The following is a 24,472-nucleotide window of genomic DNA, read 5'->3' on the forward strand; positions in this document are numbered from 1 at the left end:
AGGATCCTATACTGCAGCTGAGCCTGCCCCCAGTCTTCAGATGCCTGACCAGTTGGCAAGAGTCAGGTCCAGCAGAGCCTGTGCCCTCATCAGCTCCCCAGTCACCTGTGTCAGGAAGTTGTCAATGCAGTCCAGAAACCTACTTTTCACATTTTTTTTTTTAGTGTCCGTCTCTTTTAGATACCTATATCTCCATCCTATCTGTGCTGTGCTATTAGGTAGTGTTTGTGATAAGAACATCCCATGTAAGGAAAGAGTATCTGGATTTCAGTGGCCAGTATTTGCTTTTTACAGTTGAAATACCAGAACTGTGAGATACAACATAAGAGTGATGTATATAGAAATTAATCTTTGGTTATAGAGAAGGCCTTTTAGACTAGGCTTATCTTCCGTCATTGAAAGCATGCTTCTATCAATCTAGCCTTCTATGGATAAACGTAGCATGGTAAATACAATACAAAATTAAGCTTATCTTGGCTGTATTTCATCTTTTTTGTCCATAAATTGATGATGCTGATAATGCTTAGCCAGCCACTCAGTGTGCATGTAAGTGTAACATATGATACTGTGGTCTAATTACTTTGCTGGCATGAGTTTAGAATTCCTTCATTACACTTATGACAAGGCTACAAATCAGATGTGCCAGGTTCTCCCAAATGAATGCCAATAAAACCATGTTATGAGTCTCAAGGATGGATTATCTGTGACAGGATGATTGAGCAATAGCCAGAGGATGGCTGAATAAGACTAGTTTTTGGAAAATCAGTCCAAAGATCAGATCAGTTTGATGACTGAATTTTAATCAGGAATTCTGAGTGTTTTCTCTAGAACTTTGTTTGAACTATGCACTTGCATGACCTGATTCAATTAGACGTGAATTATGAAAATTCCAATTTAGATTAATTTTAGTCTGATTAGAAATGAATGTTGAATATTAGAATGATAAATATTATCAAATCTAGGGTCTCCATTGACAGAGAATCTAAAGAAGGACTTGCATTTGAGGATTATATTATTTCAGCTGTGTTGGTGAGAGTTTATTTCTTAATCAGGGCAAATCCTGCTGTCAGTTTCTCTTGCATTACCACCATGTGTGTCCATGTGGTAAATGGTAATGGTACATTAAACGGTAAACTAAATTTCAAGATGCTTCTGAAATAAAACTGAACTACTGCCAAGTCTGAAACATGGAGAGAACTAGGAATTCTAGAAAGTTGTGCAGATATGGAGATCCAGATGTGGAATCTGGCCTTCTTGAAATCCAGATCCAAGCTTTTCATTTTGAACCATCTCTGAACAAAGCAAAGTAACAGTAGTTTTAGCTTGCAGCTCTAATAATGTAAGATGAAAGAAATTCTAAGATTATAGGCAGGCATTATTTCTCACCATTCAGACTTAACTGGATCAATACTTCTTTCTTAAATTACGTTTTCAGTATAAGAGGGAGACTGCCACTTTTCATTAGTTGCATTAATACTAAGTGCTTCCAAATTTCAGAATGAAATAATTGCATTAAACTAATGTGTAATTGAAAATAGTTACAGTTATATTGATTTAAGCTGTAGCTCTGAGAATGGAATTTACAAGTTTGGCAGGTTTATAAAATGGAACCTTTTAATAAATCTAGAAATATTAGTTATTCTATGAAGCTGAGCACTTCACTATTCCATGCTGCATTTAGTTATAAGAGGAACAGAAGCACTGACAATTTAAAAATGCTCCAAATTCATAAAGATACATTTCTTCTTTTGCAGTCTATATCCTCTATATGCAGGAATGTATTTCTAGGATAAAACTGGAAGCAGTCAAGCAATTTACTTTAGATCTGCATATAGCAACTATATTGAATGTGAGAAGAAAAATTAAATCATGAATCCTGGAATATATGTGTCACTCTGATTAGATTGGATGTGGACATGGAAGGACCACGTCTGGATTTCACTTTCCAGAACCAACTATTAAGTTCTCATGTCAGAGAAATAATTTTGAAATATAAAAGATATTTTTTCTCTCCCTCCTCCCCTTCCTAAAATTTGGTCTGAAAATGCTTAGTTCTGTTTAAGTTGTAGGATTTCAGGTGTTTCTGTTTGTTTGTTTGTTTGTTTTCAGTTGTGGGTTTATTTTCCATTACTGTGGATCTCAGAGTACAGTTCCTCCCCCTCTGTTTCATGATTTGTCTATACCACACTGTATGAAGTAGTACAAACAGCGGGTCAAGATTTTTCAGTGAAGACATTTTTGCTGATTAGGGAGAGAGTAAGTTTCCAGTCTCAGACTCAGATTGTGTGGCATAAATCTTGTTTCTCATAAGAGTACCTTACAGTGTTCTTTATTCTTTAGAAAGAGCAGACATAACTTCACATGTAGCATCCTATGTTCTCTCCTCGAAATGGAGGTCTCCTTATGGAAAATCTTCTCTTGATAATTCCAAGGGTCTGGTCTGATGGTCTCATCCTCATTTGAGAGAGAGTTTTAAGTTTAAAGGTCAGAGAATAGATAAGTAAATATCTGAATTGCAAAATGAACTGTATAGCTGGTCAACATCACTGTTAGGGTTTTAAGCACATAAAATATTCTTTGTATTTGTTCAAAACAAAGAATTCCAAAACAGGCAATATACACTATTTTTAAAGGGGAAAGGTTAAAGTATTTAAATCTTTGCAACTTGGTATAGCTTTGTCTTTTGATTTTCTTTTCTGCTCCACCAACTTATATTTAATGGGACTGAAAAAAAAATAATATTTTTTTTTTCTTCTTGAACTACACTCACAATGGACAGATTCTTTTTCTTTCATTGCTAAGGCAAGAATGGATACTAACCTAAGATAATTAAAAGGTCAGGTCTTTTAAAAAGACAAAGTCATGTTTAGGTTGAACCTCTCCAAAACTCCAATCTATTCTTCCCTGGTGATAGTGTTAAATATTGGAAGTACAATATGAGGTTAGCTTGTCTTATGCTTTTATTCAGAGATAAAAGTTGTATTCTTTCTTTATTAAGAGTGCATTTAGATGGAAACTTAAATGAAGGCATAGTTCTGTACTGCCTGACTTGCCTTTTTCTCTCTATGTAAAATACTTCTAATATTTATAATAAATCCTGAGCAATTTAAGTGATCTTGAATGTACAAATAATGACACACCTGTCTGTCTTAAGAACAGACAAGAAGTTTTCAACAAATGCCAGTCATTGTACTCATTGTCACCAATAATGCCAAATCACAGAAAAGGACATGCCGGAAGAGAGTAAGAAACAATAGGAAATGAACAGTGCATTCCCTCATTTGATGTCTTATATCATCAGACTGATGCATAAATATTGGGAAAGCACAGGAAAAATGATTATTCTAGATGCCTTTTCCATTTGATATTTTCTACTTGTTTTACATCTGAGGAAAGAATCAGAACCTCTGTGTGTGAGTCTGTGAAGAACCATTTTAAATGCTTGGTACTGTACAGCCCAATATGTATGAAAAGGGGGTGAATATGATCCATTATGTTTATGTACAATGGTATTATTTTACACAGTCTAGTATTGTACAATTTAATGACCTAGTCTCAGTATTTAAAAAAGAATTGTAGCTGGAAAAATTAGAGTATTGTGTATTGTGCTATCACCTAGTACATGAACTATTGGATATAAAAATAACTGTGCAGACCTTAGAATAGATTAAAAAAAAAAAAAAAAAAAGAACAAATACATGGCATGAACAAAGTATTGTCAAAAAATATGATGCCAAATGTGAGACTTGAATGGAGGGCCCCATGATAAACATGTGACCATCTAGGCCTAATTCTAATATATCTTTTATAATAGTGGAATCTAGAAACCACATCTGGAGCTCTTACAGATATGTCTATCTCTATAGAGGCAGCCTAAGTGTTACAAACAATGGCAGTCTTCATTGCATGTTATTCTTTACCCAAACAAGAAATCCCAATCCCATGTTCTAAAGAAATAATATCCTGTCAGCCCTGCTTAACCTCCATTAGAAATTTCAGCAGTTTGGCTGGCTGTCTTCCTTGAAGCCTAAAAGCTGTTACATGGTTGTCATAAACTGGAACAGCTGATGGTCATAGCTATTGCTGTGGATGAAGTCTGGGACCAAGAGGTAAGGAGAATAAAAAACCTTGACACTTATTTTGTGAGTGCTGTGTCTAGAACAATCCTGTATATGTCTACAAAGTCTGAGCTTTATCATATGGCATTGTCATTATGTCAATTTTCACATGTATGCCTTCAAAACATGTAAGAAAAAAAGACTGACTCAACTAAAAAAAATCAGTTATAGTTCTCCAAAACATTAGGTTTGTTACTATTGACAATGTACTGATTCCCCTCTATTTTGAAGAAGAAACTCTTTAAATGATCTAATATTTTTGTAAGGAAATGAATGTCATGAAAAACGAATAGTATCTTGCTAAAAGCACTACAAAAATAAACAACTCAAGTGATTTCAGTGAACTCAAGTGAACTGATCCTAATTACATACATTCAGTTTGAATTTCAAATGTGTAAAACCACAGGAAATCAGAAGCATATTTTGGAATGTATTTGGTACATTAGAGAACAGAGAGAATAAAAATCTCTCAGAGGAAAAAGTAGGCTACTAAAATATTATGAGAAGTATCAAACTGGCAAGCAAAGAAACTCCCTCTCTTTACCACTGTCCATTCCCCTTGAGGTCTGTTTTAAAAGGTGTTATACCAGAAGTAGTAATATGCTTAAACAAAAGAATTCCAAACATTTTAAATTTGGTTTAATCTAATTCTAAAATAAAGGTACGAGTAAGGCAAAATAAAATTTTACTTAGACGTCTGGGTTTAGCAACGTAACAGCAAAACTTATTTAAAATTCTATTGAAATACAATGGAAAAAATGTTCATTCTTCCTCCTGCTGTCCAAAGAAGGAATTTCCTCTTTCGTTGTCCCCTTTTAAAATGAAATCTGTTGCATTTCTAGATGTTGTGTACTTCAAAGGGTTGAATGTCCTGCTTTCATCTCTCCATCCAGGAGTGAAGAGGGACATTACACTTTTTTATTCACTAAGTTTAAGTGCAATATGTGTCAGTAAATGCTGACACTTTCTCAACAGCATATGAGGTACAAAGCCCTACTCTGTAGGCTAGAACAAGCAGCCTTTTTTGATTTAAGCCAAGTGCCCAGGTCTAACTGCTTTCTCTCTACCTGAATCAAGAAGGAAGGCAAGAGTTATGACAACAGTCATTCCTCTTCCGTGCTATCTTGTGTTCTCTTTCTTTTTTAATGGCATTCACACATGAACAAACAATTTTCTTTCAGTGCCATGGAAAAAGAGATGGAGCTCAGTTCATGGACAACCTTTAAACGCAATGCTGTTCTTTCTGTTCTGTTCATACGACATACCACCACACAATGAGGTATGTATGATTGTATGATTCCAAGGCTGTAGCAGTACATATTCACAGAATAAAAATACCTACCAAATGTCCCACAGTGTTTAACTTCCAGGGTGAGCTATGGGGACAGATTCAAAAAGATAAATCGGTGATCAGAACTGTTTTGAAACAGCCATTTTCCAGAGATTTCTTAGTTTTTACATTCCCAAATCTATGTAATACTGGGAAAAAATGTATAGGAAGGACAGCTTTTAGCCTGTTTTGACAGTAATCTAGTATAATGCAACTACTGAGAAATGTCTGTATTCCAATGTGGAATAAAAGCAATGTAGGTACCTCAAAATTCCATTAAAAAAAGAGTTGACATTATCTAGATATAGTTAAAATCCAGTCCCCTCGGGAGCAGTTAGGATGAAAAAGAGTAATATCTATTTTTGTTTTTACAGCACATCTTGTTTTGAAACAAATAAATGAATTTTTCATAGCCATTTCAGGTTTAGGAACCAGAGAGAGTTATAGTCCAAGTAAAATGTAAATTAACAGCTCAGCAGTAACATCCATGTTCCCATTTCAGATATGATTATTTTCTTGTGCTATTATTTACATTCTCCACAGCTACTTTAAAAATGGATAGTTGATGAGAGCACTATTAATCACTTTTACTTCTTTGAAGTTATTTGCTGGGGAGTAGGAAATAAGAAAACCTTACTGGGAGTTTTAAAGGGAAATATATTCTCTGTAGTAAATGCCTATTTTGCTGTTGTTCCCTCTTCTCCCAAGACCTAAAGCTGAGCTCCAAAAAACTTAGTAAGGCAAGTACTTACTATCTAACAGAAGTTCTAAATTCATTGTGTTAGTGGCACTTGTGGCACTGGTACATCTTTATGTAGGATCTTTGTTAACTTATGAACTTGAAAAAAAGTCATTTTATTTCCCAGAACATAATATGGCCTTTTACTGTCTCAATCTAAAGATTTCAGCCCTTTTATGAAAGAGAAAATATGCCAGTCTACAAATATCAATGCTATTATGTCACTATTAATGGTTCAAGATTTTTTCTTTCATTTTTTAAATTATCACAAAATAAACCATACAAGCCATTCTTCTGCTCAAATATTAGTATTATGTACAATGAACTAGTTGCCAACTCTCTGCTGAAATTGCCAGTAACTGTGCTGAAAACCTCAGAATTTCCTTTCAGACTGCTAGTTTAAATGACCTTCCTGGTAGCTAAATGCTATACAGCATCTTGTCTTTCAACATATCTGTGCTGCTATTATAAAAATGTTCATTTTGATAAAGCTGGTTTATTTTTTTTTTTCCTGGTAAGGACTCAAGAATTCCAATTATGAGATGTTACAGTGAGATACAGAATTCCAATTCTGCAAATGGTATTAATCCAAATTAATAAAATGCATCTGAGTGAAACCACCAGCTAAATATAGGAATCTATATAATTGGAGATACTTTAATAAAGATAATTTTTAAAAGCTGCTATGGGAATTTGGAAATGAAATTAATGTACCTCAAGGACAATAAATAGATGGAAAACTTCTGGAAAGTTTTGTATAAGAGCTGGTTCTGGTTTAGGGGTTTCTTCAAAGACATTTACCTGCTTTAAATGTTAGCATAAATATTACCAATAAATTTTCTTTGGACTTTGTAGCAATATAAGATTTGCTCACATGTTGTGACTACATGTTACAATCAGAAAACAAAACAAAAAGCAAACAAACAAACACGCAAAAACCCAAGCTTAAGCCTGTACTAATAATACATGACAGTTTGGTTGTTTTAATTGCCATGTTTTACATTTACTCTACATTCACAGATGCTGTGCTGGGAGGGGCGGGGGGAGAGGGGCAGGGGTAGGCGCTGCAGAGTAGGGTAGTTCTGCATAGGATCACTCTTCACACACAGAAGTCTAATTCTCTCCTTGGACTGGAGTAATAAACTGAAACAGTGACAAAACACAAAATAATCTAATGACAAAGCATGAACTTGTGACTGTCCAGCTTCATAATACAGTTGCTGAGTTCATTCAAAACATGGAAAAACAAGTCAAAAGAATATCAATTTCCGTGGAGTTTAGGAGTAGGCTTCTACTGTAAGGATGTTATCGTGGATGACTTGAAGGGAAGAAAGCTGTTGTCACAAAAGACTACCACAGTTCATAGAGCCCAAATGCATTCACTTCATTCACTACAGTCTAGTGAATAGATACTACCACATTTGATGAATACTTGATGAAATTATTATTAAACATAAAATTTGCTGAAATATACATTATTAGTAACAAAGACACATAAATGTATGACAGTATAAAGATTAGAAAATAAGACTGTGCTGTCAGCTCATGTAATATTTGCTGGCAGCTGTTTTAACTGAGTTAGGTTTCAATTTTAACAACAGTACCTGTTAGAAAATCACTAAAGGCATAATTCAAAATTACAGTCCTACACAAACTTTTTATTGATTTTTGAAGCTTTTAAAATACAGCAGAGACAATGTGATTATCATAAAATGTGATTTAACAACAAAAAAAAGATGTACATCACATTCTTCTACTTAAATATAATTATGTACAGTTAACTAATTGCTAATTTATAACTGTGCTGAAAACTTCAGAAATTCCTTTCACACTGTTAGTTTAAAGGACCTTTCTTGGGTCTAAATAACATCTTGTCTTTCAACATACATACACTACTATACACATACTACTATTATACACATGAGTATTTTGTTACAGCTGTTAGATAGCATTAGATGGTGTTAGATGGTGTTTGGGTTTTTAACGTGATTTACATCATTAGCACTTACAATCAGTGTGAGAACACTGACCACTCATCATATTTAGGAAAAAATCCATAAATTGATATAATGGCATTATTTACTAATTCTTAATACAGTGAATGCCTAAGGAGATGTCAGGAGAAAAGCCAAAAGAGTTAAATATGTAGATAGGTCTCTGCAGAGATAGGTCTCTGCAGAGGGTGATTTACCAGTTGCACAGTGATGCTTGCCATGCCTGATCCTGGGTCAGTCATGTTCTACACCAGTTACTTGCAAAATGCAATACTGAGTATTGATCTTCTTATAGCTATAGGCCTGAGTACGAGATAGAAGCAGCCTGTGGCAAATAGGGAATTAAGAATGTCAAATTAATAGAAAATGTATATGTGCTAATTTTAACAGCCATAGTCCGGTTAGGAGAGAGTGATGATGTTCATTACCTTGCACTAAAAATTTATTATTGCTTGTAATTTTTTTTTTTTTAATCAAGATGCCAACACAGCTTCACATATGGTATAATTAGGGGACAGATCAAATGAACTGAGGTTAAAATGTTGACTAAAACGGTGATTGAAGGATGTGAAAATTCACGTCTTCTTAGAATCTTGTTTCCTTATCACCAGCTACCTGTACTGGACACACACTGCCTGTTGGAACATATAGCTGACAAGAAGTTTGAAATGTAGAGACAGAAGAATTTAGACTCAGATATCAGCTTACAATGTACTGCTCTTGTTAAATGAGTAATACAGATATTATTTATTAGAAAAAAATATGAGATAAAAACATGCATTTCTTTATCTGACAGGTAAGACAGAAAGTGGTGGATACCTTTTCTACCTGCATTCCACAGTACCATTTTCAAAGGAACTTGTAAAACAGAAAAATGCATGACATGACTCATCTATCAAAATTTCATTTGGTATCTGAGATCAATGGTGCGCTTAATGCATCTAGAACCATAGATAACATCATTTTAATTAAAAATGCTAGCTGAGTAATTACTTTTTAAGCATATGGCCACAGATAAGAAAATGGGATGACACTTAAATTGGGTTTGTAAGAAAATGAATTTGCATTAAAAAGTAGCTATTAGCCATTTCAATTGCAATGTGGGAGATCAAGGGTATGGATCTTTGCTCCTTAGATTGGGAAACCTTTTTAATGAGAGGTGATGTATTTGGGCTTTAAGGCCAATGGGGTCACAGTGATTTTTCTCATCTTGGTGTCAGTTTAATTGGTGTCAACACACAGAGAAGCATTTGTTCTTTTTCTATAGTAGCAGACAAGTGACCCCTTCTCAAATGACAGGAAAATGCCATGGACTTAGTTTTGTTCTAGAAATATAATTATGAGTCTAACTGAAGCCAGTTGGCAGTCAAGACTGTAGGTGAAGGAACTGTTTAATTTGGGTTTTGCGATTTATTTTTTAAATGAAATATTATTCCAGTTAATGTGTCAATGTAGTGAGGTTTGGAGGGGTATAAAATGAGAAAGGAAGCACAGGCAACTCTTCCTGATGTCTCGTTACAACATTTGTCATTCATGACATTAACTTTTTTTCCAAGTGAAAGCTTCTCTATTAATATCCATTAAAATTACTTTGATTAATTTTTGGTATATTCACACATAAATTATTCAATTATTTTATTCATTCTTTGCTCAGCTAATGTCCAAATTTTCAAACCAAGTGTATGAAGATAAATCCTTATGAGGGCACCAGGATGAAAATGCCATGTTACTTTTCCAAAATTACTGACTTCCATTCATTTGTCCTTTCAGGAATTACTTTTTTATATAATCTCCAAACAGTGAGTGGAAGCTGAAAGTGCTTGCTGAAAGCCCAAAATCTTATGTCTTGGTAGCTTTTCTCTGCAGTAAATTATTTAAAAGTCTGAATTATTTTAAAATATGTTTTTCAGCATAATTTCTGGGCTCATTTTAGTTCATATCCACATGTTCTATGATAAATCGTACTCTGACTCTTTGTGGATGAGAAAGAGTGCTATCACTCTCATTTCTCAAAAAAAAAAAAAAAAAGAAAAAGAAAAATCCAGATTTAAAAAGTAGCAAAACATCCAAGTTCTATATATAGATGAAGGATACTTTTCCAAAAGATGATTTTGGGAGATTATCAAACCTATGACATGCTAATTTCATTGGGTTTTGATTTACTGGAGAGCATTCCCAAGTGCAAGATTATTCAAAGCTTGTAGGACTGCTGAACCCCCCAGCTGCAATAGAAAGTTGTCAGGTGACATAAATATATGAAGACCAAGCCACTGACATGTTAATCTCCAAGGTTTTTTTGGCTAGAACACTCGTCTTGGAAAAGCATTGAATGCTAGGTTGAGGTTAGATCTGAAGTAATGCAGACCAAAACAAGATAATTTTAATTGCAGGAGAGGAGACAAAAATACTAAGTCATTGGAAGAAAGAAAGCAATTTTCTTGTTTAAAATGGTGGATCTTGTGACAACTGGATCTGTCCAGAAGGTTGCAATAAATTTTCAGAGCCCAGAAGATGCTCCTGAAATGCTGGCAGATTTGAGTTGTGTTATGAATGTGGGTGAGGGGAGTATAACTATTCTCTGGGCAAATTAAAATGCTTATATAAGTTTCTATATCTTCTTACTACTATATAGGAAAATTAAAAGCAAAAAAAATGTATTACATATGCTTAATTGTATATAACTTCTTAGAAGTATTAGTAAATCGTTACAGGGAACGTATGAATAAGATTATCTGAGGTTTTTTTGTTTGTTTGTTTCTTTCTTTAGTAGCTTGTGGTAATTACCACAAGTACTTTAACTTTCTTGTCTCTCCTTTTATCATTTTATCTTTTTACTTTCTGCTCATTTCACAGATTCCACCAGGAATAACGATTATATCCATAACGGTTTATTATTGTTGCGATTGCTTTCAGTAATGAGTAATGACACTCCTGGTGCCATCCCAACAGACCTTGGTGTTTTTCTGTTGCTTACCAGGAAATTTAGATTTTGTTTCTTAGCAAATTAAAAGTTAATTGCTTTGAGCATCAGTCAAAAAAATGTACAATATATCTAATGGTTGCTGGCCTGTGAGGGTTCTGCATATCTTCTTGGCTTTGTTCTTGGCTTTTTAGCTGCAGCAAATTTGTTTGTTTTAACTTCATGGAAATCTTGAAATTGCGCTGTGCACAGTTTTCTTCTTGGAAGTGTTGATTTGCTCTTTTAACATATAATCAGGGTCAAGAAGGTTGGAGGAGACTTCCTTTCCAGAGGTCTTCCTGTCCAGCCACCTGCTGAGAGCAGATCAATTAGTGCGAGTTGCTAAGAGCCACGTCCAGATGAGTTATTAATATGACCAGAGATGGAGACTCACAACCTTTACAGACAGCAGTAAGGTCTCTCCTGAGCTATCTGTTCTTCAGACCAAACAAAACTAATTCTGTTTAGGAATGATGTTGGGAGGAAATTCTTCACTCAGAGGCACTGCAACAGGTTGCCCTTAGAAGTTTTGGATGCCCCATCCCTGGATGTGTTCAAGGCCAGGTTGGATGGGGCTTTGAGCAACCTGGTCTAGTGGGAGGTGTCCCTGCCCATGACAGGGGGTTGGAACTGGATGGTCTTTAAGGTCCCTTCCAACCCGAACCGTTCTATGATTCTGTGGTTCTATGTTTCTAATTCTCCGAGTCTCTCCTCATATATTATGTGATTTCTTCCAAGATCTACATGTCTGTCATGTATTGGAGAGCCTAGAAGTGGACACTGTACTGCAGGTGTGGCCTTGAAAGGACTGAATAGGGTAGAAGAATCATTTCTCTGGACCTGCTGGCTATACTCATGATAGTGTCGGCAGCACTGACCCAATACAGCTTTATCCTTCCTTGCCACAAAAACTTGCCACAAAAACTTGCTTATATTCAGCTTGTCCACTAGGACCCTGTGTCTTCTGCAAAGCTGCAAAGCTGGCCCCAAGCCTGTGCTGTTGCAGGGGGTTCTTAACTTAAAGATGCAGGATTTAATAGTGCTTTACTTCATTGAACTTCATGGGGTTTCTGTCAGCCCATTTTTTCAGCCTGTCAGGGTCCCAAAGAGTAACAGCCCTGCCCTTATACGCCCCAGTTTTGCATTGTCAGCTTCAGATTATTCTCTCAACACCTCTAGTAACTGGTTAGCTGTTGGACTTTTTACTGCTGATTAAGTCTTTGAATTTGGCAGTCCAAAATGTCCTGCTTTGAATTTGGCAGTCCAATTTTTCCTGCTTCTGTATGCAACATTCACTGCTCTTTGTCTTTCTCCACCAAGTCATTCACCTCATCACAGAAAACTGTCAGACTTGTGAGGCATTCATTGCATCTTAAAAAAGGATGCTTTCATTTTTCTTTAGTGCAAGGAAGTGGGATTTCTTTTACCTAATTGTTACAACTCTAATGCATGACCATGAATAAATATCAAAATACGTTTGGAGACGTCTCAGTCGGAGATGTTCTTTGAAATGTTTCACAGTGGCAAAAAGGGTTTCCTTTACAACTGAAAAACACACAGGTTAAAGCTTATCTCAGGTTACGCTAATAATGCAAGCACTTCAGGTACCTCCCCAAACACAGCTTCTGTACTTCGGTGAAAAATCCCAGCTGAGTACAGATGTATTTAAATCAAGTTTAGAAACATGGCCATCACACATTGTAGATGATGACATGGATGTTCAAAGCTGCTAATATACATGCTCTACATGGCTCAAGCATCCTCCCTTCAGATTAAGCAAACTCAAAGGAACCTAGCATTGCGTTAAAGACAGGTTTAGTCACTTTGAGTAAAGCTAGTGATGGGTATAGCAACCTGCAAAAAAGTGTGCAATAAGCATCTCACTTTGCTTAGACAGAACAGCAAATCTTGACAACTGGAAGGTATTCAGTTTTCCTCTGGGGAAGATTTCACACCCCTTTTGAGTGAATTATTCACTCTCATTTCAGAGAGTACCAGCTCAGCACTGTTCTGTGCAATCATGCTGCATAATGGTTTTCACTTAAATGGGACAAATAATAGATGATCTAATCCCTCAGTATTGTTTTGTTGTTGTTGTTGCTAGTATTGCCATCCTTTAATGTATTTTCATCACAGATAGAGGAATGCAGATGCAGTAGGAAGTCCTGTGCAAAGATCGCTTTCTTCTTACATTTCTCAATCCCCATGCTTGCTTCCCTTTTTTAATCCTTTTTCAGTTGCAAGTGCAAGATATTCTACCATTCAGATACATAGACTCATGAGTCTGAGTCTCATGTTATGCAAAGAAATTATGGTTGAATGTTATTAAGCATACCACAATAGCTGTTTCTCAGATTAGTCTATTGTATGGTTTACTTGCAGAAAAGAAAATAAAAGATAGGGCTAGTATATTTGTAGATCATTTTGTTGGCTTTTGAGGACGCAGTTATATATAGTAAACTTTTTTGATCTATCAGTGTTCCCTCTTTCTTACCTCCTTAATGTAGGATTGTCATGGTTTTGGCTTGAACAGAGTTAATTTTCTTTGTAGAGGATCACACAATGATGTGTTTTGGATTTTTGATGACAATAGTGGTGCTAACACACTGATGTTTTTAGTTGGTGCTGACCAGTGCTTATGCAGAGCCCAGGACTTCTCTTTGTCATGCTACCCTGCCAGTGCAGAGGCTGGGGGTGCACCAGGAGCTGGGAGGGGACACAGCCAGGACAGCTGGCCCAGCTGGCCACAGGGATTTCCCATGCCATGTGGGGTCATGCTCAGCAATAACAGCTGGGATAAAGAAGGAGTGGGGGGGGGAACATTTGGAGTGATGGTGTTTGTCTTCCCGAGGAACTGTTCCACGTGCTGAGCCCTGCTTTCTGGGAAGTGGCTGACACCTGCCTGCCAGTGGGAGGTTGCGAAGGAATTCCTTCTTGTGCCTTTCTTGCACACATGGCTTTTGCTTTACCTAGTGAACTGCCTTTGCCTCAACCCATGAGTTCTTGCACTTTGACCTTTCTGATTCTCTCCCCCATCCCACCTGTGGAGAGCGAGTGAGCGGCTGTATGGTACTGAGCTGCCTGCCAGGGTTAAACTGCAACAGGGACGATCCATCAGTATGCATCTGTCCTAGCTGAATGTACATCTACGTCAATAAAAGTGTGCATTTAAATCACATTATTGTAAAAAGTTCTGTAAGGCATCAGGGTTATGTCAGAAATGATACTGTGGAAAAATGTGAAACCTTGGAGGCAGCATCACTGAGTTGGCAATCACTTCTATTTTGATTTTTATATGTTGATTTAACACATTAAATTTAGCATATTAAACTAAAAGTTTTAATATTGGCTGTTACATCCATTTGTTATATTTTTGAGTGAAAAGTTTATTTCCATATCAAGTGTAGCAACAGATATATTATTATGGACAAAATACAAAAATCTAAATTATGATTTTGCATTTTTCTTTTCTAATAACCTTTGTAGTTCAAATGTGAGGCTAGATCGATCTATTATTGTTTTGGTAATCTATTTAGATCTATTCTATTCTTTGCTGACAGTTATGCATTTGGGCTTTACTAGCTGAAGAACTGATTTCTAAGCCTGAAATAGACAAGGTCATAAATATTTACAGGTGTTGGAAAGCAACTTTATATATATATATATATATATATATATTAAGCATTTCACAATAACTAGAAGTATAGAGAGTGGGTAAGTAACAATCTAGACACGATACAACCTAAGTTAGAAGTAGGCAAAGTACAACTGGATATCAAATTGCAATGAATATCAAGTATCAGTGATTAAAGGCTTTCTAAAGCCTAAGATAAGGCTAAGTGGCACTTGATGATTTATTGACAAGAAACTAAACAAGTTTGCTAAAGCATTATAAATAAATTTTAATCTCTGGCTGAATTCAACCATTAAGTTGAATTTCAAATTATTTCCTTCCATTGATGCTAAACCTGTTGGGTGCTTATAACTGGAGCATCAAATACAAAAGTAGATGTCCAAGACTGAATGTACCCAAGTATAGGGTAAATAGAAGATCATAAGCAGCTTTTGGCATGATATGTTCCAAAGGGTTTTGTTTGTTTAAGAGACAATATCTTAACTGTGAAAATCACTTCCATGGATTCCTTTTAATATTTAGTAGCTGTATTTGTGCTCGGTAATATACATATTTATTCCTGGATTTAAAAAAAAAAAAAAAAAAAAAAAGAAATCTAACTGAGGTTTAAATGAATAGGATTTTAAATTGTGCTTTATGAATATTTCAAAAAACTCTATAAAAATAATTCTTTTAATTCTTCAGTGTTTTCTGTCTTTCAAACACTAACTACAATCAAGTAAACTTGCTACAAATTCTCTCTGAAAAGTTTTGCTCAATTTATTTAGTGGTTTTAATACAAAAATTAGAGCACAGCGGTACTTGGAATTTCTCTAATGTGCAGTCACATTCACTGCCCAGAGCAACCATTTTGTAGTTCTTTACACTAGGGAAAATATCTAATCATTGGTTTCTTTAGCTATTTCAGAGACATTTAGCATTTCCTAAAATATCATTATTAAGTAGGTTAAGATTTCTCTCATTAAAATATCTAGTGTTTCTTTGATATGCTATACTTTCTCACTTTAAATATACATTTTCAGTCACCTCATTCTTTTTATTAGTTATCACCCATGTTTTTTTGGCCAATGCTCTTTGTGATTTAATTGAGTTTTGAGTTTGAGGTTATATTTGAGTGTAATGACCTTGGTCTTAAATTTCATGTTTTAGTATTTGGATGTTCAACTTATTATTTTTATTTTATTTTATGAAAGCTAACTGTCTTGTCTTAGCTATCCTCCCCTCTCCGTGTGCTGGAAGACAGTTTCCTCAAGCATCCCTGTAAATCTAGGGTTTAATAGTTCTAAAAGTACATGGTGCAGAAAGCTGTCAAGTCTAGTAGATTTACCAGTAGGTGCGGTTCCATTTTTGGGTGGTCAAGTGTGAAGCCGGGAGCTGGACTCAAAGATCCTTCTGGGTCCCTTCCAACTCAGGATATTCTGTGATCCTATGAGTCTATGTAAACATAGTGGTAGCTCAGTGGTCTGCTGAGACAGCTTCATGCATCTTCCTGCATTGCAGAAAGTTGTGGGAAGTTATTAGTCTAATGATTTGAGTTTTGTAATTAGGTACATAAGCCTGGTTGATGACAAGGCTTTCATTATTCCTTCCCTTCCCTTCCCTTCCCTTCCCTTCCCTTCCCTTCCCTTCCCTTCCCTTCCCTTCCCTTCCCTTCCCTTCCCTTCCCCCTTCCCTTCCCTTCCCTTCCCTTCCCCCTTCCCTTCCCTTCCCTTCCCTTCCCTTCCCTTCCCCCTTCCCCCTTCCCTTCCCTTCCCTTCCCTTCCCTTCCCTTCCCTTCCCTTCCCTTCCCTTCCCTTCCCTTCCCTTCCCTTCCCTTCCCTTCCCTTCCCTTCCCTTCCCTTCCCTTCCCTTCCCTTCCCTTCCCTTCCCTTCCCTTCCCTTCCCTTCCCTTCCCTTCCCTTTTTGTTCTGCTAGAATTTTTCTGCATCTTTCTTTTTTTTTTTTTTCTCAGTGTAGCTTTTCTGTCTGGTCACAAAGATATCAAAATGTGTTATATGCCATAGCAGCCTTCTGAAGGTCTTTATTTACTCTTTGTTGGTTATGTTGTTGGTGAGTATTTTTATTACAGTTTTGTTGATGAGATAGTTAATGCTTTACAGCTCTAGTAATTTTGTTCCTATGTCAGTCATTGTCACACAAGTTAACCTCAAGATAGATGAAGAAATAACAGGAGCCCCAGTCACTGGTTAAATATTGAAGCAAAGTGTAACTTGACTGTTTTGGGAACAGGGAGAAGCTTTGAGGGTGTTGCTTATCATGTATCTTGGTTGTTCTTGTATCTATCATAAGCAGGTAGAAGAGCCTTTGGTGCAAACATATTTCAGAATTGCAGTTGTAGGTCAGAGGGGAACAGTGTATGTACTACTCACTTGGTGAGACTGCTAGATTTGCCCTTTCGAGGATCTTGGAGTGGTGCCTGAAGACTTAACTTAGGATCTTGCCAGTGTGCTAAAAGGGGCCAATACAAAGCCCACTAATGTCAGTGGAACAATCCCCATAGATTTAAATGAACTTTAAATCAGGATAAGCTCATGTCAGTATTCTTTCTGAGTCATAGATGGGCCCACGCAGGAGAAGAGATGTTTGAAGCTAGAATAAAACAGACCTCGGATCCCAGCAGGAAATCTCACTAGGTATGATTTGATAGTCCTGAAATGGCACTATGCTTTTTTTTTTTATACTGGCATTAGTAAATAACATGAGCTGATAACTTCTGGCAGACATGCAGAACAAGCTTGTGTGGACAGAAAGACCCCTGTCTCTCAAAGCAGGCTGTCTAGGAGTCACACAGACTGCATTCCTTTTCTAGCAGCTTCATGGTTTTCCTACTTTTAGAAACTGTCTTGTGTCTGCACTTTATGTTCTAGAGTGGAGACAGACTTTATTAATTCCTTTTCACAATGCAAATTTTAATGTCGTGAGCCATTGATGAATTCATACTTTCTGATGGAAATGAATAGTACTTTTTAGATACAAAATTAATTTTATCTGAAACAATAAGGACTAGTTCCTTTTAAAGAAGGTTTTTCTATTGCTTGTACAACTACTCTAGCTTGGAAGAAAATAAGCCTAGATTCTGTCTCAAAGTAGATTCTTTGATTACCTAGTATATCCTACAAATCTCTTGCCATGAGAATCGTGGTGTTATTGAAAGAACTGTTGTGAGAAAAGAAGTGGTGCAGCAAAAATTGTTAGTTTTCTAAAGTACAGTCAGTGTGTTTTTGTTGCTGTTGTTGTTTTCCATTTTAGCCAGGAGGTGTAAATTTTATATTGTATAGTATAAATATAAAAAAAAGAATCAACAAGGAGAAAAATCAAAGGAATGATTTTGTAGTTGATATATGTTCTAGCAAGTTAATCGTCAGATAATCATTGATGTGATGATGGGTTTTCTTAAAAGAAAAAAAAGAAAGAAAGAAAGAAAGGGGGAAAAAAAAAGGAAAATCCCATCAAGAGGAAGGAAGATCAAATCATGTATTATCTTCCTAGAAAGAAATGATTGCATTATGATTATTATCATAATGAATGAAGGACCAATGTTAAAACTGACCACGGTAATTTAATTTTGGTATTTTATGACTTCTGAACATTTAATTATATGACCACAATTTGTTTTTGACATATTTTCTTGCATAGACCAAATGAGAGCAACATACAAGAATACATTGGATTATCTTTTTCTTCATTTTTTTTGAAGCAAATCTTGTAGTCACATAATGAAAATATGTCAAAAGGGTTTTAGAACATAAAAAAAAAGTTTGAAAATATAGAAAATCTAGTAATAATTTAGCTCCACAGTTAATGCAAGAGTGGATAAAATAAGAAGAAAAAATAAAAATGGAGAAATGGATAAACATAAAAAGGCTTTATAGTATATATTTTCTCTTGGCATCTCAGAAAAAAAACCAGACCTATAGAAAAATAATGCATTAATTTGTAATTTTCGTACTTGTCTCTCTAAACCACTAAAATTTAGAAGTGGTTTTTTTTTTTTCAGAAATTTGCTGTATTCATTATATTATAAACTATGACTTATAAAATAACTTGGATCACAGAGTTATAGAGTAGCTTGACTTCCTGGTAAAGAGAAGGAAGTTGAAGACATGACTACATGTATTTGCATTGTTTTGAACACGTCTGAAAAAAATCATGTCAAACAATTGAAGAAGTTGTGCCTAGTTTTAATATTTTTACAGCCCCTCTTACTTTCTGGCTAGATCTTTAATTTTTACTTTAGTACTATTCAGTGGTGCAGTCATAGATTAATAAATATGATAACCTATCATTTTGAAGGGGGAAATTATATGCTGTTGAAAATAGTCACGTTGAACAATTTACTTGTGCTTACCTTTGCCTATGCCATATAGATAGCTGAAACAGCAGTAGTGGCTTGTGATTTCTTTTTAAACCATGCAAATATGAACATTTTATTGTGGGAAATGCCACTGCAAATGTAGACATAAAATTTCCTGTGGACTAAAGAAACTCAGTAGGCACTCAGAGGACAGTGACTCGGTAACAAGAAGAGTTGATGTTCAATTGGCAGTGACCTCTCACCTGTTAGCAAAAATCACATATTTCTGGTAAGGAGGGAATTACACAATTGAACAGACAACGCTATATGCAGCTCTTTTGACAGATTCTCCTTAGTGCTGCAGAAAGGATACGTAGCTACCTTGACTTAATGCCATTTTTTCCTGTGGTCTTCTCATTATCTACTCCTCATTCATATAGATTTTAGAACCACTGAAGGTAGAACTTAGATATAGCTGGGAATTTATATTACAGAGTTGCTGTTATATACAAAGTCCCATCAAATGTGCAGTTTTTCAGAATTTAGGGAGGGAGAGAAAGTGATGTCATGGATAAGAGAGTAGGTTTTTGATTTACTATTGGAATTCTTTTATTTTGCCTATAATCCCTTATTTAGTTGGTTGTTTGGTTTGGTTTGTTTTTTCAAAAGTAAACCTGAAAATTGAAATCTTGAACAAGTGAAATGTGTTCTTAGAAAAATCACAATCAGTATGTGAAATTCCATTTTAAGAAGCTCACAAAAAAAAAAATTGTTTTCTTACAGAAGCTCTCTGAAACTGAATTGATACTTATGCTGTAATCTAATATATGAAGGGTACATAACTGGCTCAGTTTTAAGACTAACTGCACATCATATTGCATTGCTAGATCTGCCACTGTCCATGATGTTTGTGCATTATTACAAAGGAAGTGCCAAAGAATTAATAATGTGCCTTACATTGGCATAAGTAATTAAGTTTGTGTGCTTACAAGAAATCAGAACATTTTTCAACATCAAAGGGATTAATTCAAGAGTTAAAACATGTACAGCTAGACTAAGAACAACTCTGGAATAAATTTCTGCCTCTCACACTATGTAGAAGGAGATGTGAAAACTAACATTGGGTGCCATATAGTAATGGCTGATGTCTTCCATGTCCCAAATGAACTGCACTGCCACCAACCAAGCGGAAGATTCATTCTCTTTTGTTGCAGCTGTTCCATTTTGGAGAGCATTGTACAGTCATCTGGAGAATAAGTGTATTTACATGGGAAACAAGTGGCAAAAAGACTTGATTATTACAGGTCAGTTTTCTCTCAACAATCTTTTCCAGCCTTAAGACATTAAAAACAAAAGACATGGTGAGGTAAGGGTTTTCCTTCACCATAAAGTCCAATTATCTGCTACAATAGGTAATTCATAGTATAATCTTGTTCATATACTCACCTCTCCTTTTATTAGCACTGTCCATGTCTGCAGTTTTTCCTATTCCTTTTAGGCACTGCCTCACAGCTTCATTTTCTGACGGTTAGAAATCTTCTAATTTACAGTGCAATTTTCAGACCAAATTACATAGCTTTGTTCTAGTGCTGATATTGTCTTTTAGCTTTAATACCCCTTCCCTCTCCCTTGTGTTTATTCCCAGACGTATTTATAGGGAACAATCATCTACCCTCTTATCTTAGGTTTTGCTAGGCTGAACAAGCCAAGTTCTTTCAGTCAGTCATGTAAAGCTCAGTCTCCCTTGTTTGCTATGCACTAATTCTCTTTCAAAAGAATTATCAGAAGATACAGTCGTTGGAGAATAAAGTTTTAGTGTATGCTGCAGAGCATTCACAAAAGCCTGCCAAACTTATTTCAGGCATGAGCCTAAAAGTTTACACCGGGCAACTGTTTTTAAGGTACAGTCAATTCAATCTGTAAGTCAAAATTGCAGGTATCCTAACTTCAATGATAACAATACTACTCTACAGAAATTTCTGGAAAATTAGATTGGTCTAATTCACAGTGCAGCACAGTCTAAGCTGGGAAGACTATTTTCCTTGCAGAAAAGGAAACGAACCAAATTTAAAAAACAGACGAGCAAACAAACAGACAAAAACCCTAAGAATATATCATTACCTCAATAAAAATACCAAACATCTACCCTCCTTTTCCCTCAGACAAACAAACAAAACACACAAAACCAAAAAGAAAACAAACAAACAAAAAGAAACAAACAAAAGAAAACAAAATCTATTTGCTTGTCTGTGAGGTACTCCGGGACCATGTATCAGGAGCACCTGGCAGCATTTGCATGACTGGGGTCTGTGAGGGGAGGCTATGAGCTGCCCTGGATAGGCCTGTCACAGCCAGCATGGCAGGCAATGGGAACAGCCCACAGGGCCCCAGCACCACAGCAGACAGGGCAGCTCGCAGTGCTGCTACGCAAGTACGTTACGTTTAAGGAAGGGCAGCAGCTGTGAGAGGCGTAAAATGTGACGAAAAGACACCTGAGGTGCAAGAAGTGTATGAGGAAAGGAGGAGGAATGGAGAAGACATATAAAGGGACACTTCTGCAAGGAGAGGCTCCATGAAAGAGGAAGTAATTCTGAGGGACCTGGGCACATGGAGGAGGAGACATATGGGTGGGAATGACCCTGTGGCACTGTGGACTAAGCGGAGTCCGTGCCAGCGTGGGGACAGCCCAAAGAGATTGCGACCAGAGGAGGAGACCACACTGAGGCAGGGAAGCCCCATAAGGCATAGTGGACCGTAGAGGAGCCCACACTGGGGTAAGGATGCCCCTGAAGGACCGTGGCCCATTGAGGAGCACATGGGCCCACGGTGCAGAGGAAACAAATGAAAAACACAAAGCAGCAAACGAAAACAAGTAAGAAGCAGGAAATATCAGGAAAAAAAAACAAATAATAAAAAAAGAGATTTACTAACCTCAGCAGCCTGCAGTGCCAGATGACTAACTGAAGGGCTTGGAAGCGGCTGGGTGTAGCCCTCAGCAAAAACAAGGGACGCTGAGACCAGGAAAGAGAGAGGAGATGTATTGAAACAAAGTTGAGCGTGGGAAAGGGGAAAGTAAAGATCATGTTTCCTACATATTTGTCTAATTATTTGTTGTCTTTTTTTTTTTTTTCCCTCAATACCCAGATCAATAATTCAAAGCTTATAAAGGAAATCAACTGAAATTTCCTCTGTTGAGACTGCTTTGTCTGTAGTGATCCAACAAATTATTGAAGCTGGTATTTGGGATCAAAATCCCACTTTAATCATGAAAGTATCACATTCAGACCCTCAGAACTGAAGCTTGGCTGTCATTCTGCAGTGACCTAAAATCAGCTGCCTCTAAGTTTCTTATAGTATATAAGCTTCCTGACTTTGAAGGGCATATCCATCAGGACTGTAACTCCGTCAGTCCCATCTCTGTGTGCAAGGCTCAGGGGCTGTAATGGTAACAAAGAATATAAAACCGTAATTCATTTCTCTCCTCTGAGGGAAGTTCAAAGAAAATCTGAACCAGTTTCACTCATTTGTTAGTTAAATATTGTAATTGTCCAGCAGCTGCATCGTAAGGCAGCATGCTCTCAGCCATTTCTTTTGAAAGCCAGTCTGTGTGGCACAATCGAACACTCATTGTTAATTACCCTCTTAAAAACAAGACACATTTTGAGAGGAACAGGAGCTCTTTTAAGACATTTTCACTACTAGTTAGTATATGCTTCTGAGTGGTACTGGCCTCCAACACTGAAAGGACCATTCCTGCCCCAAGGATTTGAAGCAAATTTAGGAGCCAAGACTGAAAAATGTAAGGTCTGTTCAGGTGGACAAGTGCTTTAAAAAGCACCATCAGCTGAAGCAGCCTAACCACACTGAGTGACAGATCCTCTCCTGTTGTGGCTTACAGAGGGACCAATCTATGGGAGTGGGTCTTGAGCATCACTCTCAGTAACTGTGTTTCAACAATAAAATAAAGCAAGATAAGGGTGAGATTCATGTCATTCACTTTAAAGATCTGCTTCTGAGTGTCTTATCCTAGTTCAGCTTGTAGTCCATGAAAAGAAATGGATATTTCTGGATTACAGATGATCCAGTCTATTTAGGCTTTTGCTGTAACATAGCTCTTTGTTCTTATGTGTTGATATTGATAGTGATGAAGTGTGTAGGATCAGAGGTAGATATCTACATCTTAAGCTTATGTTTCTGAAATATCATAAGGATGAAAAGCACTCTATTAAGCCACATTCTGTAATACTTATATAGAACTTTATGATAACTAGTAGCAGTAGTTTCTACAGCTTTAAAGTATTTTTCACTTCAAGCGCAACATACTCTTAAATCTGTGTTTTGTTTTTTTTTTTCTTTTTTTTTTCTGTGACATTTTTTAATCCATCTCTGTATGTATATACTTCTTAGTGCTGTTTTACTGACTCTGTAAATTTTATCATGTCATAATATTTGCTGATAAATTTTTATTTAGCACAAAAATAGGTGAGCTGAAACCAGTGGAGTCATGATAATTTATTGTAACTGAGACTCTTAAATGCCAGCTCACTGAGCCACATGTTTATATGAGAATATCTTTTTCTTGTGTTATTGTAAGTTTCTAGGCATCAGCGATGTTTATGAAACAAACCTTTCTTTCTCTCTCTCTTTCTTTCTTTAATTCTTTTGTTCTTTCATTCTTAATTCAGATGAAATCAACTTCCCAACGAAAGTTTAGTCAAGTGTCTAAATTATATATCTGATTTCAGGAAGTGATTATATCACTATTGAAGTCAGAAAAGAATTGCAATACTTTTTTAGGAGCTGTTACTCCTAACACTTAAGTAGACAGGAAAGAGAATTGTCTTTGGCATAATAGTGCAGCTTTTATATTGACTTGAGCAACTTACTTTGTGGAGCTAAATGTGAGAACTTCTGAGTTAATTTTTTCATTGCTACAATGAGATACCACCAGATGCAAAGCTTTTAACTGATTTCATGTCCTCAGATGTATCTTTTTTAAGACACAGGGTTGTTATACTTTTTTATTGTTGTTGTTGTTGAAGTGCCATACTTATTAGATGATGGATTTATAGTTTACCTCTATAACAATACCAAGTTAAATTTCCAATATCTATTAGTTTTTAGAGTAGGTTAGGCCCCTAATTTGTCTGCAGGTCTGTATTTCTGTTTGAAAACATCAAATCTCAAGAGGAATGGACTAAAGGAAAAAAAATCAGAAATGATATCTCAAAAAGTTAAAAAAATATATATATCAAAATTAAGTAAGTCATGATTCAAAATGAACTTGATCAAGTATACAACTGCCATTTTAATGGTATCTCTTTTTTAAAAAGTTAGAAATTGATATGATGTTAGAAAAATAACTGCTAAACTTTGATAACAACCCTCAATGTAAGCTACTGAA

General features: G+C 36.1%; 1 long non-coding RNA gene across 1 annotated transcript in view; it reads left to right on the plus strand.

Moving 5' to 3' along the window:
• Positions 1–24,472, plus strand: part of LOC125184874 (uncharacterized) — a 46,270-nt gene that overhangs the window by 14,922 nt on the left and 6,876 nt on the right. Inside the window, exon 3 of the long non-coding RNA XR_007169444.2 lies at positions 5,300–5,397. This is a non-coding gene — a long non-coding RNA (uncharacterized lncRNA). The remainder of the gene's footprint in view (positions 1–5,299; positions 5,398–24,472) is intronic.

Source organism: Anser cygnoides, chromosome 1 (genome assembly GCF_040182565.1).
Source record: "Anser cygnoides isolate HZ-2024a breed goose chromosome 1, Taihu_goose_T2T_genome, whole genome shotgun sequence".
Taxonomy (NCBI): Eukaryota; Metazoa; Chordata; class Aves; order Anseriformes; family Anatidae; genus Anser; species Anser cygnoides.